The following is a 14955-nucleotide window of genomic DNA, read 5'->3' on the forward strand; positions in this document are numbered from 1 at the left end:
CTTAATAAGTACTTGTTGATTAATGGAATGACTGGTTTTGTATAAATAAAGAAACATCCAGGGCAGCATTGTGATCACCAATTGGACAGGTATAACATAGAGCTATTTTTTGAAATGCAGAATCCATCAAACACATGTGGTTTTAAATGCTGAGAAAAATTGTTTTTGATTACAATAAGCTCAGAAAACATAAAAAAACGGCTTAGAACCTGTGTTAGCCAGAAGTCATGGCTGCTTTCACCCATTACATTAAAATGGTTCTACATATCCACCTTTAAAGTAAATGCAAATTAAGAGAGAAATAACAACTTGCAGGCACACTGTCATAATCAACAAATTAGGTTTTCTCCATTATCTGAATCATCAAAATGTTTACTAAATGGAAATTACTGGTGAACAAATGGACTGGAGAGCTGCAGAGAATATTCTGGCTGTTGATAAAAGGCCACGTGGAATAGTGGCTAGAAGGGTAGCTTTGGAGGTAGAAAGACTCGGTTCCAAACCCATCTCCAACACTTCTTAAATATGTAATCATAAACAGAGTATTAAACTGCTATGAGCCTATATTAACTTGAATATAAAATTGGAATAATAAAATCTGTTACATCTACCCTCCAGGCTTCTTGTGAGCTCATATACAAAGTGCTTTATACCTCTTAAAATACTATATAAATTGAAAATGTTTTCATTGTAAATGGTATGTAGCTATACCATCAGAGTCCAAACTCTCACAGATCCTGCCAGGAAGGGCTTTCAGTATGGTCCCAACAACAGATTATGTCTGCTTTCCAAAGGCCATCCTGGTGAAATTCATAAAGAATCTATAAATATAGGTTGGCTTCTTGGTGATAAATTATTTAGTCACGGCAACCCATGAAAGACATGGAGGAGTTGTGTGGTCTTCATTATTGGAAGGAATACCTACATGAAGGAATGGCTCCTAATTACCTCCAGGATAGGAACTCTTAACCTTTTTTTTTTGTCATGGACCCCTTTAGCAGTTTGGTGAAGCTGGACCCCTTCTCAGAATCATGTTTTTAAATGCATAAAATAAAATGCATAGTATTACAAAGGAAATTTAATTATATTAAATTACAGTTATCAAAATATTCCAAAATAAACCAAGTTCGTGAACACTATATTACTCTAAGATGAAACATATACATTTCTGTTAGGCTTATCAAGCTTTTCCCAACTTGGCCCCGACCTATTTATTCATCCTTGTTATAAATTACTCCCGTTCCTGACCTCTGTAATCCAGCCAAAATGGGCTTCATTGTGTTCCTCGCATGTGACCTTCCATCTGCCCTCTCTGTTCGTTTGCACTGGCCAGCTCCCTTTCTTTTAACACACTCCCTTCTCCCCGCTACCTCCGAACATCCCTTATTTCCTTCAGAATGCAGCTCAAGAACCACCTTCTACAATAAAGTCCTTCCTAATTCCCCTAACCTCTAGTGTCTTCTCTCCCTAATGACCCGATATTTATTCTGTCCTTACTCTGGATCTATTGATTATATGCTTATGTTGTCTTTCTAACAGAATGTAAACACTTTGAGCATAGGGATCATTTCATTTTTTTGTTTGTTTTATTCCCAGCACTTTGTATAATGGCTCACCTTCACTAGGAACTTATTAAGTGTCTGTAGATTGATGGGTTGATTTATTTGATCACAAATCCATTGGATTAAATAGAGGTATTATTCAAAGAAAAACTCACAGAGAACCTGGGGCCTATGAATCCCCACCCCCAACTAAAAGACAAATCTCATTACTCGAACCTGAACATGAGTGTTCACATGATAGAGAAGACAAAATTGTAATGTTGTCAGAGATGATATGAAAGTAATTTTTTTGAAACCACTGACCTTTGCTTGGGAAATATCTGTTCCCTTTCCTTTTTTTACAGGACAATTGTTGATGCCCTTTCTTGTTCTTACTCACAGTTCCAGCAGTGACTTATCATTGAAATTAATATAGGAATCAAAATGTTGTAAATCAAAGTTCCTATTTCTTGAGGGAGATATGTTTTGATCTCCACTGAAACAAGTTTGCACATGTAAAATGTCACAGTGCTACTTAGGCATTTATTGAGTGTGAGAAAATATCCTTCCCTGGAGATATGCTGTGGTTAGAAGTCCACAGACCACTCAATATAGCCCCCCCAAAAGTGTTGCCTTCAGAGACATTTTGAAAATAAGTTTGCAACCTGCAAGTACATGCAGGGTCTTCTGTTCTAAGACACCTAGTAATGAAAGACATCACTAAAAGAAAGCCTATCATCTATTTCATGTTTCTCTCTTCCTTTTTGTTCAAATAAAAGGATTCAGAAGAATAAACCTCACAGCAGAATCTCTGAAGTCTTTGGCTTATATGGTATTACTAATAATTTCTGAGAAATTTTTCAGATTATGACTACACCAGGCTCATTAACTGATAATTTGGACCAAATCATTTTCAAAGCTTTTTATTCGTATCTTTAATATCACTTTGATTTTCCAACATATCCCTTCTCATTACCTTAGCCTAGAGTTGATCCCTAACATTAAAGAAAAAGAAAACAACTCAGTAATGCTAATGAATCTATCAACCAAGTCTAATAGTGTAGGGAAGGTATCATGACCTTGGTTTGCCACCTCTACAAGAAAGAAGGAAGGTACATTCTCATGTCCCTTCTTTGGAGCCAAGCTTTGTCTTTTAATTACACAAGATTAAGTTTGATTGTTTTTTTTTGTTGCTCTTTTGATTTACTTTGTCATTATTCTGCATATTGTTTTCCTAGTTCTGCTTCTTTTGCATCAATTCATGTCTTCCCATACTTTTCTCTATTCTTCAGAGTCATCGTTTCTTATGGAAGAACAGTATTCCGTTTCATTCAGGGACCATAGTTTGTTTAGCCATCCCCAATTGATGGACATCTAGTTTGTTTCTAGTACTTTGCAACTTCAAAAAGTGCTGCTCTACATATTTTGGCATATATCAATCAATCAACAAGGTATTTATAAAGTACCTACTCTGTGCCATGCATAAAAAGACAAAAAATTCCTAGAAGGTTACATGTCAAATGGGACCTTCTTTCTACCTTTCTTGTACTATGTACCTATGAGGGGGATCTCTGAGTTAAAGGACATAGATATCTCTGTCACTTTCTTATGAGGTGACTTTTCTAAAGATTTGGCTGAATTGACTAGCTGTTTATTTTGGCACTGAGTGAACATGAACTTAGGAAACCATCATAATAAGTAGATAAATTTTAAAAGTAACGTATAAACTCACCAGTTTTTCCAATTCTACCCAGAGGTTGTCTAGATCAGTGCTTCTTAAACTGTGGGTTATGACCCCATAGCATAATAACCAAAAATAAATTAAAAATCAAACTCATAATGAATTCAAGGTGTTTCTGGCAGCTTCCTCATGTTGCATTGGGCAACTTCACTGCAGCTTTGGTTCTGAACACAAAGCATGCCCCTTTGCACTACACATGCCCTCAGGCCCCACAACACCAACAAACACTGCCAAAACAAAAAGGGGTCATGAGTGAAAAAAGTTTAAGCCCTGGTCTAGATGGCATTCAAAGGAAGTATATTACATTAGCTCAGGGCACATTATGTGTGTGAATGAATACCCTTCGATTTTAAGCAATGCTATTTTTTCCCCAAAGGCCATTCCCATTCCTAAATTCAAAAGCCTTAGGTGATTTCAAAGGTTTCATCAATTTCATTGATGCATTGGGGATTTTAACAAGCATAAAGGTTCCCTTGTTGGGTCCTCACAGTATTGAATTTCTCTTGATCTCTGTTAACCTTTCCTTTATTGCCCTGTATTTGTGATTACAACTGTCATTTAAGTTTATTCAACAGTTTACCATCAAACCTACTCACCCTCATGAGAATAAAATCACAAAGCCTGGGGCTTCTATGTGTTTAGAGGCATCAAGGTGCTGATAAAATTTAATCTGATTAACTATCACACTTCTTGGACACCTCCTTAGCTGTAGGGAGTATTCCTCAGCTTTAATCCCCAGTAGTGTGGTATTGTCACATTTTACCATTGGCTCCTAGCTGTTTGAACATGGAGGAAACATCCCATGTCCCACTTAGCTCATGCAGGTACAGGAATATTTCTCAAAAGGGTCATGAAATTGGGGAGAGTGATCTTAAAACTGAACTAAGACTTTTGGGGCACTCTGTACATACAAGTTTGGTTCCCTTCCTCTTCATGACATAGAGATGAAATTTCTCAAATATAAGAAAAAATAAGGAAAAGGGAAAGTGTGATTGCCCAGTAGAGTGTAATTCCAGTAAAGATCCTCTTATTTTGAAGGCAGAAAATGTCACACAAAAACAATTTGCTTGCTACACTTCCATGTGATAGAATGATGTTGGATTGAAAATGGAACTATGTAGCAAGGTTGCAATGCCTTCCAGAAAAATGTATATTGAAATCACCTGAATCCATTGCTAGACTGTCACCATTTTCAAAGCTGTGGGACTTTAGCCAGGATAGACATGACATATAAATATAATTTTAGGTCCAAACTAGTATTTTATTAACTATGTTAACACTAGCAAGGAAGAAAGCACTATTACATCTTTGGAAGTGACTATTCTTTTGTTTTGATTCAGTTCAAGAAATATTGATTAAGTACCTACTGTATGCAGATGATGCTGCTTGAGGAAGAGAGAAACACAACATTTAGAGAAAATAGGATCCCTGCCCTTATTGAAGTAGTAGGAGAATATATCATATGCTCAAATAATTGCAATATCTATTAGTGAGAGTAAGAGAAATGTAAACAAAATTCTTGGAGTGGGAGGAAGGGTCACAGAATCGAGGAAACCTTCATGAAGAAGTTAGCACTTCATTTGGAAGTTGAACTTCCAGAGATGAGTAGGAATTCAAGAGGGAAGAAGGAAGGGCTCATTCCAGACATAGGGAGCAATTTAGGCAAAGACACAGAGACAGGAAAGTGGAAGGTATATACAGGAGACAGGGAAAAGTTGGGTTTAGCTGGAGGTAGAGTTTATGGAGGGAGCAACATGAAATAAATTGGAAATACAGGTTGCTGATCGAGTTTGGAAGGCCTTAAATGTCAGGCAAGGAAGTCCATTTTTTCTTAGTTTGTCATAGGGAGTCATTGAAGGGTTTTGAGTGACATAGAGCTATTCATAAGACAAGAGTAGGTTTGCAGTGACCTGAAGCATGGATCGATACAAGAGAGACTGGAGGCAGAAAGGCCTGTTAGAAAGCTAATGCAAGACTACACCAAGATGGTGCAGTATGGGTAATGGCAGAGAGAATTTATGGGAAAGAAGAAATATGAGAGAGATTTTAAGGGAGGAAAACATGGAACTGGACAAGATTAGAAACAAGAGGTGATAGAGAAAGGAAAAGAGAAGTAAAGGGGGTTTTGTCTCAACTGGAAAAAGAGGAAACAACAGGGGAAAAATAACTTTCACAGAACTGGAATCGAATCACTGTTTCTAGACATAACTTGACATCAGTATTTCAATCTATTGGACAGACTTTATAGGCTTTCTTGGATCACTTTGTTCTAATGTTCTGCTATGACCTCAAACTTAACATTTTTAAAAGTGGACTCATCAACTTCCTCTAAGAGCTTTTCACCCTGCCAACTTCCCTATTATGTCACTGGCATCATTGCTAACATCACATCAGTCTTCCAGGTTAAAAGACAGAAATAAGTTGTGATCTCTCCTTGTCCTCCATCCCGTAGGTCCAAATTGTCACCGAGTCCTACTGTTGCATTCCTTAAAAAGTCTCTTAGGTTTGTCAGTATATCTTTTCCATCCCTACCTTAATCTAGGCCTTTATCTTTCTCATGCATAAACCAGTGAAAAAGACTTCTAACCAGTTCCCCTGACTACAGCGTCTTCCCGTTCTACTCCATGCTCCACATTGCTACAACTACTTTCACTATGTCACTTCTATATACAGAAGCTCCTAGCAAGGGTGGGGAAAAAAAAACCTTCCAGATCTGGAATAATACAAATTTATCTCTGAAACTTATTTTTTTCAAATTCATTTCTTTGTACCCTCCAGTGTGAACTCTCTGCCCCAGCCAAAATGATCTTCTCACTGTCCCATATTATGTTTTTTTTTCCTACTTCTGACTTGTATTCTTTTCTCTCTCATATGAAATGTTCTCTCCTTTTCTGTCTGTAAAAATAAAAAAGCCTACATGTTTTTCAAGGCCCAATTCCCTTTTTCATTTTTTCAATTTTGAAAATTCTCTACCAAGTATTTATTTTTTTCTCCCCATCCAATCTGACCTCACCTCAATGGGGGAAAAAGGGGAGGGGGGGAAGGATGAAGTAAACACCCTTGTAAACCAATGCGCATAGTCCAACAAAACAAATTCCAGCATAAGCCATTTCAAAAATATATGTCCCCTTCTGCAAGTTGAGTCTGTCACCTCTCCATCAGAAGGGAGGCAGCATGCTTCGTCCTCAGTCCCTTGAAATTGTGGTGGGTTATCCCACTGATAAGTCTTTCAAGTTGTTTGTCTTTATAGTGCTGCTATCTTACATTTCTTTCCTTTCAAGGTTGTTGTGAGGAAAATACTTTGGGTTGTTATTATTATCACCTCCCCAGCTTATTAACAAGTTCGTTAAGTCAGGGACCACATCTTAAGCCTTCTTTTCTACTCCCACCCCCTCACTCTTATTAGGTCCCCAGTAAGTGCTTATGGAAATGAACTGAAAAGCTTCTAAATGATATCGAAATGATGTCAGGCCCTTCTGAAGAGAAGGATGGGAATCTCTTTTCACCCCAATTCAATTAGTGGCCCATCTTCCTGAGTGGTGACATTGAGACCTTGAAGTTCTTCTTCTTACCCATCATTGCCCATCTACAGACATTCCATTTTTGTTGATATTTTCTGCCAAATGTGTTTTTGCAGCAAAGATGAATGCCTATTACCCAGATTCTGAGATGTGCTTGGACAGACATTCTATCAAGTCAGTCCATCAATACATCTATCTTGGACAGACAATGCAGATAGACAGTGAGTTGAGCCTAATGTTGAAATGGAGGAAGAGGTTAGGATGGGTTGCTGAAATTGCACACCATTTTTAGCACACTCAAGCAGCTTCTCAGTGCAAAAATATGCCCCTTTAACACCAGTATTTTCCTGGTGATGCTCCACGGCAGTGAAACACGTAGAGACCCAACCTCTGAAGAATCCGAATTTCAAGGGACCCAAAGGTCCCAGAGCTGTAAACATCTAGTGAACACTATAAATAAAACATTGGACTTGGAGTCAAGAAGACTGGAGTTCAAATGCTATCTCAGATACACCAGCTGTGTGACTCTGGGCAAGTCACTTAAACTATCTCAGCCTCAGTTTCTTCAAGTGTGAAATGAGGATAATATAAGCAGGTCTCACATACATGCAGGATTGTTGTGAGGATCAATGAGGTAACATGTAAAATGCTTTGCCAACCTTGAAGCTATGTAAATCCTGGCTATTTCACTTGATAAAAGTAGGCTGCACATCTTACCTGCAATAATTTGCCCATGGAGACAAAGGAAATGTATGATCAGAAAAGGAGGTGGGATGGTCATGTAACAAGAACTAGAGAAAAACAGATGATGGGCTTTGTACTGTATCACTGCACACAGATATTAAAAGGCAAAGGAAAATGTTCAGTATGATGGGTAGATGCCCTTGGCAAGATTCAAGAGAAGACTTGGACAGGAATCACACAGGGTGAGAAGATAAGCATGGGCTGCGATCTGCACCAAAGTGGTACTTTGCATGCATTCATCCATTTGCATCAAGTAAGCCTTTGCACTCAGAGGCATTTAGAAATGCCTTTGCACTCATTCATTCATTCAGTCAGTCAGTCATTCAGTCATTCATTCTAGGGTACAGGTGGGAAACCTGTGCCCTTAAGGCCACACGTAGCACATTTAGGGTTAGAATCAGAGGCTCACATGTGGCCTTAAGGCCAGAAGTTCCCCACCCTTGTAGGGCATGCCCATATCAGCAAAATGACAGAACTACCTATAAAGATGTTGAAATACCAAAGTCTTTTTGAAGGGTTCCTGTGTTCTAGAATAAAAATACATCTGAACTTGGCCTTCACCCACTCATGTTCAAACTTGCAAGATCATGGTGAGAGGGGAAAAGTACCAGCCGCACATTTTCTATAGCTCAGAACATTGTTACATACACAGGACCATTTGGTTCAACATTCTCCTATTGTTATGAAAACAGCATCAACATAATTAACCTAGGAATCCTTTGGAGTCCAATTTTAGATGAATCCACACTTAATTGCAGGTGATTCTGTTTGTTCCCCAAGATGATGCTACATTTTTAGCTGAATATATGAAATCTGTCAAAATTCCTGCAAAGCAAATCCATTTAACGTGAACCTAGGTGGTTTCATGAGCCTAAAAAAATATATAGCATTTACAGAAGCAACCAGCTGATGGCATAAGTGAGAGGCCCAAGAGGGAACCTGCCCATGAAACATGGAGGGGCTAACACAAGGTCTTGGGTCTCCTGACTTTTATGCTTTTTTGTATTTTGTTCTTAAGATGTCATGGCTCTTTATTTGGAATTAAAGTGTTTCAAATGGCCATGGTAAAGAACAGCATGTACCATTAGCAAATCAATTGAGAGAAGACAACTGTGTACAAACTTAGTGTTGGGCTTTCAACAACTGCTCAGCAAAAACCACGGTGAGAGAATGATTTGTGCATGGGGAACATAAAGAAAACAAATCAGAGGGGCGGAGGATGATGCTGGTCAGCCCAGACAAAGTAGACATTTGCTGTAAAATGTGTCTAAGACAGGCAGAGTGACAGAGGACAAGAGAGCAGGGCATGCATCCAGGAAGAACTGAAATTTGATCCCATCTCAGACCTAATAGTTGTGCGACCTTGGATGAATCACTTATTCCTCAATAGCCCAGTGAAACAGTAAGGCACTAAACACAACATCAACGATAATCGTGAATATGCCTATGTAGTTCTATATTGCAAAGTATGAGAGACTGTCCATAAAGAAGGTAAGAGAAGTACAACATTTATTCAGACACCAGAGAACCATATCCCATAACCAAATGTTCAGCTCCCACAGCCAGTCAGCCCACTTTATCATAACAGCAAGGAACTTAAAACATGATATCATCACAACCTGGAGCCTTGCCATCCCAAAACCTCTCCAACCTCCTGCTAGGGTCTTCCCAAAGACAAACTCACAGTACAGCTAAGTCAGCCTGTTCAGTTCTACAGTTCTAACCATCACAAGGGCAGCCATTAGCAGCCATTAGTAGCCATAACATATCTCTCTCTCTCTCTTTCTCTCTCTCTCTCTCTCTCTCTCTCTCTCTCTCTCTCTCTCTCTCTCTCTCTCTCTCCCTCCCTCCCTCAGCATTTCTTGTGACATAACTTCCTTTACCTGTCAGGAGGCTCCATCCACCACATGTAACTTAGGCTTCCTGTGACACAGGCACGTCATATGGCCCATTAATAGGTGGGAAAGATCTTCAAATCCAATTGCTACTACACCCAGGCCACTTGCAGATCAAGCGCAGATCTGCATTGGAAGGAAGTTTTGTTATCAGGGTTTCCTGGTGAAGGAAGGAAGGAAGGAAAGAAGGAAGGAAGGAAGGAAAGAAGGAAGGAAGGAAGGAAGAAAGGAAGGAAGGAAGGAAGGAAGAAAGGAAGGAAAGATTGACGAAGCACCTACTACATGCCAGGCACTGTGCTAAGCTCTATTACAAATATTATCTCATTTGATCTTCACAACAACTCTATTATCCTTATATTGCAATTGAGGAAACTAAGGCAGGAGTAAAGTGATTTGCCCGGGATCACACAGATACTAGGTGTATAAGACCATATTTAAACTCAGATCTTTCTGACTCCAAGCTGCACACTCTATCCACTGTACCACTTAGCTGCCTCTAGTTGATGACAATTTGTTGTTCAGTCTTTTTTCAGTTGTGTCAAATTCTTCATGACCCCATCTGGGGTTTTCTTGGCAAAAATACTGGAGTGGTTTTCCATTTCCTTCTCCAGCTTATTTTACAGATAAGGAAACTAAGGCAAACAGGGTTAAATGATTTGTCTCTCCACTGCACCACCTAGCTACCCTGGGATCAATCTATGAAATTCAATAGTGAAAAATGTAAAGTCTTAATGTCACTTTAATGTAATAATAATAATAATAGTAATAATATATAGTATTTACATAGCATTTTAAGGTTTGCAAAGCACTTTATAGATATGTCAGCTGTAGCAATATCTCTAGCTGATGACAATTGTCTTGTATAAAAATAATAGGTCTGGTAAAATAAGAAAAAGCTTCTAAAGAAGACCTTGGGGCCAGAGGAAGAAATCTATAATATACTGAATAGTACACAGACAAAGAATAGATATTATAATCTATTCACTTATCACTCTAATTAAAGTAACTTCAGAACCATTTTTTCCCAGAATGAAGTCAAATTAGAATTTTGTGGATAGCCACACATCTAGCAGATGGGGCTGGTCTTAGAGTCAGGAAAATGAAAGCTCAAAGCCTACTTCAGACACTTACTGGCTGAGTGACCCTGGGAAAATCATTTAACCTGGGCCTTCTTTTCCTCATCTACAAACTGAGGAAGTTGGTTTCATTGGCCTCTAAGGTCCCTCCCAACTCCAAATTCATGACCTTATGATATCATCGTCCTATCTATGAAACCATTGCATATCAATATAGTAGATGTGCAGAGACAATAGAATTTCAGTCTAAAAATAGCAGAGCAGCATTCTGGAAATAGTGGAGTTCTCAAAAGGATGCACAAAGGCCTAGGTTTAAGTCGAAACTCTGTCATTCCTAATGCCGTAAGATTTAGGGCCTGAAGGGAGTTTGGAGAGAATCTACTCCAACTCTTTTTATCTATAGTGAGAATACTGAACTACAGCAAAGTTAAGTGACTTATCCGAGGTCACACAGCTAGTAAATGCTTCTAACCTTTCAGCCTCGGTAAACCCATCTAGAAGATGGGGGAGCTGGGGAAACCCAGAAGAAGGAAGAATTAAACATGATCTAGAAGGTGCTTTCCAGTTCCAAAAGACCAAGTCAGTATTTCCCAGAATTTTTAATAACAACTCCCATTTCTATACAGCAATTTGCCAAACACATAACAACCCAGTAAGGCAAATATTTCAAGTATTATTATCATCCCCATTCTATATTTGTCAATTCAACAATTAAAAACTAACCTTCTGCCAGGCATTGCCCCAAGCACTGGGGATACTATTGTTGTTCAGTTGTGTCCAACTTTTTGTGACCCCATGGACCAAAGCACACCAGCCCCTTCTACCTTCCACTATCTTTCAAAGTCTGTCCAGGTGCCTTCTCCACCTTGTTTTACAGATGAGAAAACTTAGATTTACAGGGTCAAGTGACTTGTCTAGGGTCACACAGCTGGTAAATCACTGAGTTGGGATTTGAACTCAAGAAGATGAGTCTTCCTGATTCCAAGACCAACAGTCTATCCACTGCACCATCTAGTTGCCCCATTGGGGATACAGAGAGAGACAAAAGACAATCCCTACTCACAAGGAGCTCACATCTAGAAACTGAGGCTGAAAGAGGCTATGATTTACCTAACGTCATAGAGGTAGTTAGTGTTGAATTAAGGACTTGAAAACAGGTCTCTCTCTGTTGCACTGTACTGTCTCTTTTCTAGCTATCTTTCTGATGGCCTAAATCATTTACTGCAATCTAAAATCTCCTGGCTCTGAACCCCGCTCAGGTTTCTTATTTAACTGGCTTTCAGTCTAGGATTCTAGTATTAACAGAACTGAATGAAAGCGCATGGATGGGCAGGAATTTGTCATTTGTTCAGGCTCCAGTGTTTTGTAAGTAACCTTGACATTATGGGGGATGCAGAGGACAGGAAGAAATAGCGTTGCATCTTTTCCAGAGTTCTAAATGAACTCAGACTTTTACAGCAAACCCTGGAGATTCACAGTTTCACAGGTCAATTTTGAATATTCTCAGTTTTCAGCACCAAACCACACAGCCAATTCTGCAGAAAAGTGGTGGTAGAAACCCAGCCTCCATTTCTCTCCAAGGCTCCCTGATTTCAGTGGCCTTTTTTGTTCTTCTAATTACATCAGTAATGAGCTTCCAGAAGATGCTAATGGCTTTTTACACCTTGTAGTTTGGGCTTTAATTAAGAGCATTACTCCTCTTCTCATTGGTATGGTACAGTATTTGTAGGGTTCATATTTTTGGGGATCCCCTGCAAAGGGGAGAGCAAAAATGTGATTTTAGAAATCAGAACAACTTGTATTCTTTTTAGCATGTTCTTTAAATTATGGCCTGCCGAGGCACAGCTAATTTAGATGTAAGAGGTCTATTAAGGCTAGGTTAATATAATAATAATGATACATTATTGAAGATGTTTTAGGAAGATTAACATTTACATACTTGCTATCCATTGAGAGCTCTAATATGAGCTCATCTTAAACATCAAATAACTGTTCATTTCATTCAATGTTAGCAACATTTTTCTATTTCTGCCTTCCCTTGAATACTCAGAATCCCAAAGCAAAATATAAATATTAACTGTCATATCTCCTAATATTCCTGTTATGGAGGATTGCCAGATTAACTGCAATCCCTGAAGGAGAGATGGAGGGCTAGCTCATGATGTATTCTTCTCAGATCATAGCGGTTTGTTGAGGCTTATTCATCCTCCTCCAATCCATCTTCCGAAGCTGCTGAAGTGTTATCCCTAAAGCTCAGGTCAAAACGTTTTACTCTCCTGTCTAAGATTCTTCAGTGGCTCCCACTTGCCTCCAGGATAAAACATGAACCTCTCTGTTCGACTCATAAAGCCTTTTACAATGTAGATCCTACAGATTTTTTCCAGACTTAATAAATATTAATCTCCTTAGGGACAACTCTCTAAAACTATAACTTACAGAACTGGTGTTGATCTGCATTAATAGAGGGAGTTTCCTTGCCGGGAGTTTTTTATACTGATGAAATCACAAGTACCTTCCAATTAAAAAAAATCCCCTCCAGGCTGGCTAAACTAAGCTCTTTACCATTCCTCATATACAACAGTCCCTCTCCCGTGTTCATGCCTCTGAATCATGCCTGGAATGCACTCCCAAAGACTCCATCTGTTAATGATACCACTTGCTTTCCTCAGAGAGAAATGTAAGAATAAATTAATATTTTGCAAGACCCTCTGATGAAATGTACCATGGAACTATGAGGCATTGGTGATGTCATCTGGTGTTCCTGATTATGTCACTAGCCATGTTCATCTCTGGTGATGGAATATCCTCATTATGACCTCAAATATCCAGGAACTCTGATAGACAAAACTTTTTGATCAATAACTTGTCCAAATTTCACCTTACATATCTTCAAGCCATTTCCTTTTCTTTTAAGCTAAGAAGACTTAGAATAATTTCTTCTTCCATTTTTCCTTGGAGGTAATTTGTAAATAGGGGTCACAGTCCTTCTTTTGGGAGCTTTTCCCTCAGCAAATTACATTAAATATCACTTGTTTAACCCTGCGAATCTTTCTCTTCATTTACACAATTCTCACTAAAGAGAATGCCACTAAATATGGCATAATAAATATTAATTCTTTTTTATTCCAGAACTCTTATGTTATCTCTCATTTTTATTTGGTATATTTGTAATATATGTGCATTATACATGTATATTTGTAAACTACTTCAAACAAAATAATGAAGAAATGGATACTGACAAGCCTAACTTTTACAACTTACCATTGAGATGAACAATTTACTCCACATATCACAAGTGAATTAACCAAATTCTAATACATGTGGGATTCAAGTATCTTATACTAAAACTAGGGCATTCAAGAATAGCCTAATATTTGTCTGCTTCACTTTTCTATCACTGTATACTTTTATTTGTAAATGACTTCTCTGAGTCTCAAGTTTCCTAATCTTTATAGATGAGGATGTGACAAAGGTCGGGGCAGCTTGGTGGTGTAGTAGATAGTGCTTCAGGCCTGGAGAAAAGAAGACATTCGTTCAAATCCAGCCTCAGACATTTATTAGCCTTGTGACCCTAGGTTAGTCACTTAACCCTGTTTGCCTCAGTTTCCTCATCTGGGAAATGAGTTGAAGAAGGAAATGGCAAACCACTCCAGTATCTTTGCCAAGAAAATCCCAAATAGAGTCATGGAGAGTCAGACACAACACGACAACATGAACAACTGAACAAAAACATGACAAAGATGACAAGCAATAGAAATGGTCACTTTTGAGGGGGCTGTGGAAAGATAGGCCCTCAGATAGACTGTCAAAGCAAATTCTGGAAGCTTTGCTTTTTTCCAGTTAAATATATTGGACATCATTTTTCTAACCCTCTGAATTGTTTCTCTATACTGTGAATTGGTCCAATAAGTTTTCTAGAAAAGTCATCGAACTGTTCAGTTTCTTAGACTCAGCAAACCCAATAATGGATATAGTCCCCAAAGAGATCAAACACATAGAGAATTTTCATATGGGAAATAATATCTTTAGCAAAAATGTTTGTGGTAAGAAAAGGAAAAAAAAAACTAGAAAAAAGTGGGTGTCCATTGGCTGGAGAATTGACAAGTAAGTTGTACCACCAGAATGTAAGGAAATGTCATGACAAATATGAGAAATTCAGACGTACATGGGAAGATTTGTATGAACTGATGCAGAGAAAAGGCAGTAAGTACAACACAGAAAATACTGTCAGCACTCTGGGTCTGTGATTCACATGTGAGCAGTACCTCTCAGGTGCTCTCAGGGACAACCACACCAATCCCTAGCCCTCTGGCTCATGTTCTTAGAAGTGGTCTTTCTCCAGGTTCAAAGGAAGTCAGTCTGATGTTCCGTGATATTCTCAAAAATTACCAGAAGTGCAAAATCCTCTCTCTAATCCATTCAGCTTCTGCTCCAGAA

At 38.6% G+C, this 14955-nt stretch overlaps 1 protein-coding gene across 2 annotated transcripts in view; it reads left to right on the plus strand.

The window, feature by feature from the left end:
• The window catches only part of SLC9A9 (solute carrier family 9 member A9), a 755878-nt gene that overhangs the window by 481732 nt on the left and 259191 nt on the right, over window positions 1-14955 (plus strand). The gene's annotated exons all lie outside the window — the stretch shown is intronic.

Source organism: Trichosurus vulpecula, chromosome 4 (assembly GCF_011100635.1).
Source record: "Trichosurus vulpecula isolate mTriVul1 chromosome 4, mTriVul1.pri, whole genome shotgun sequence".
NCBI classification, from domain to species: domain Eukaryota; kingdom Metazoa; phylum Chordata; class Mammalia; order Diprotodontia; family Phalangeridae; genus Trichosurus; species Trichosurus vulpecula.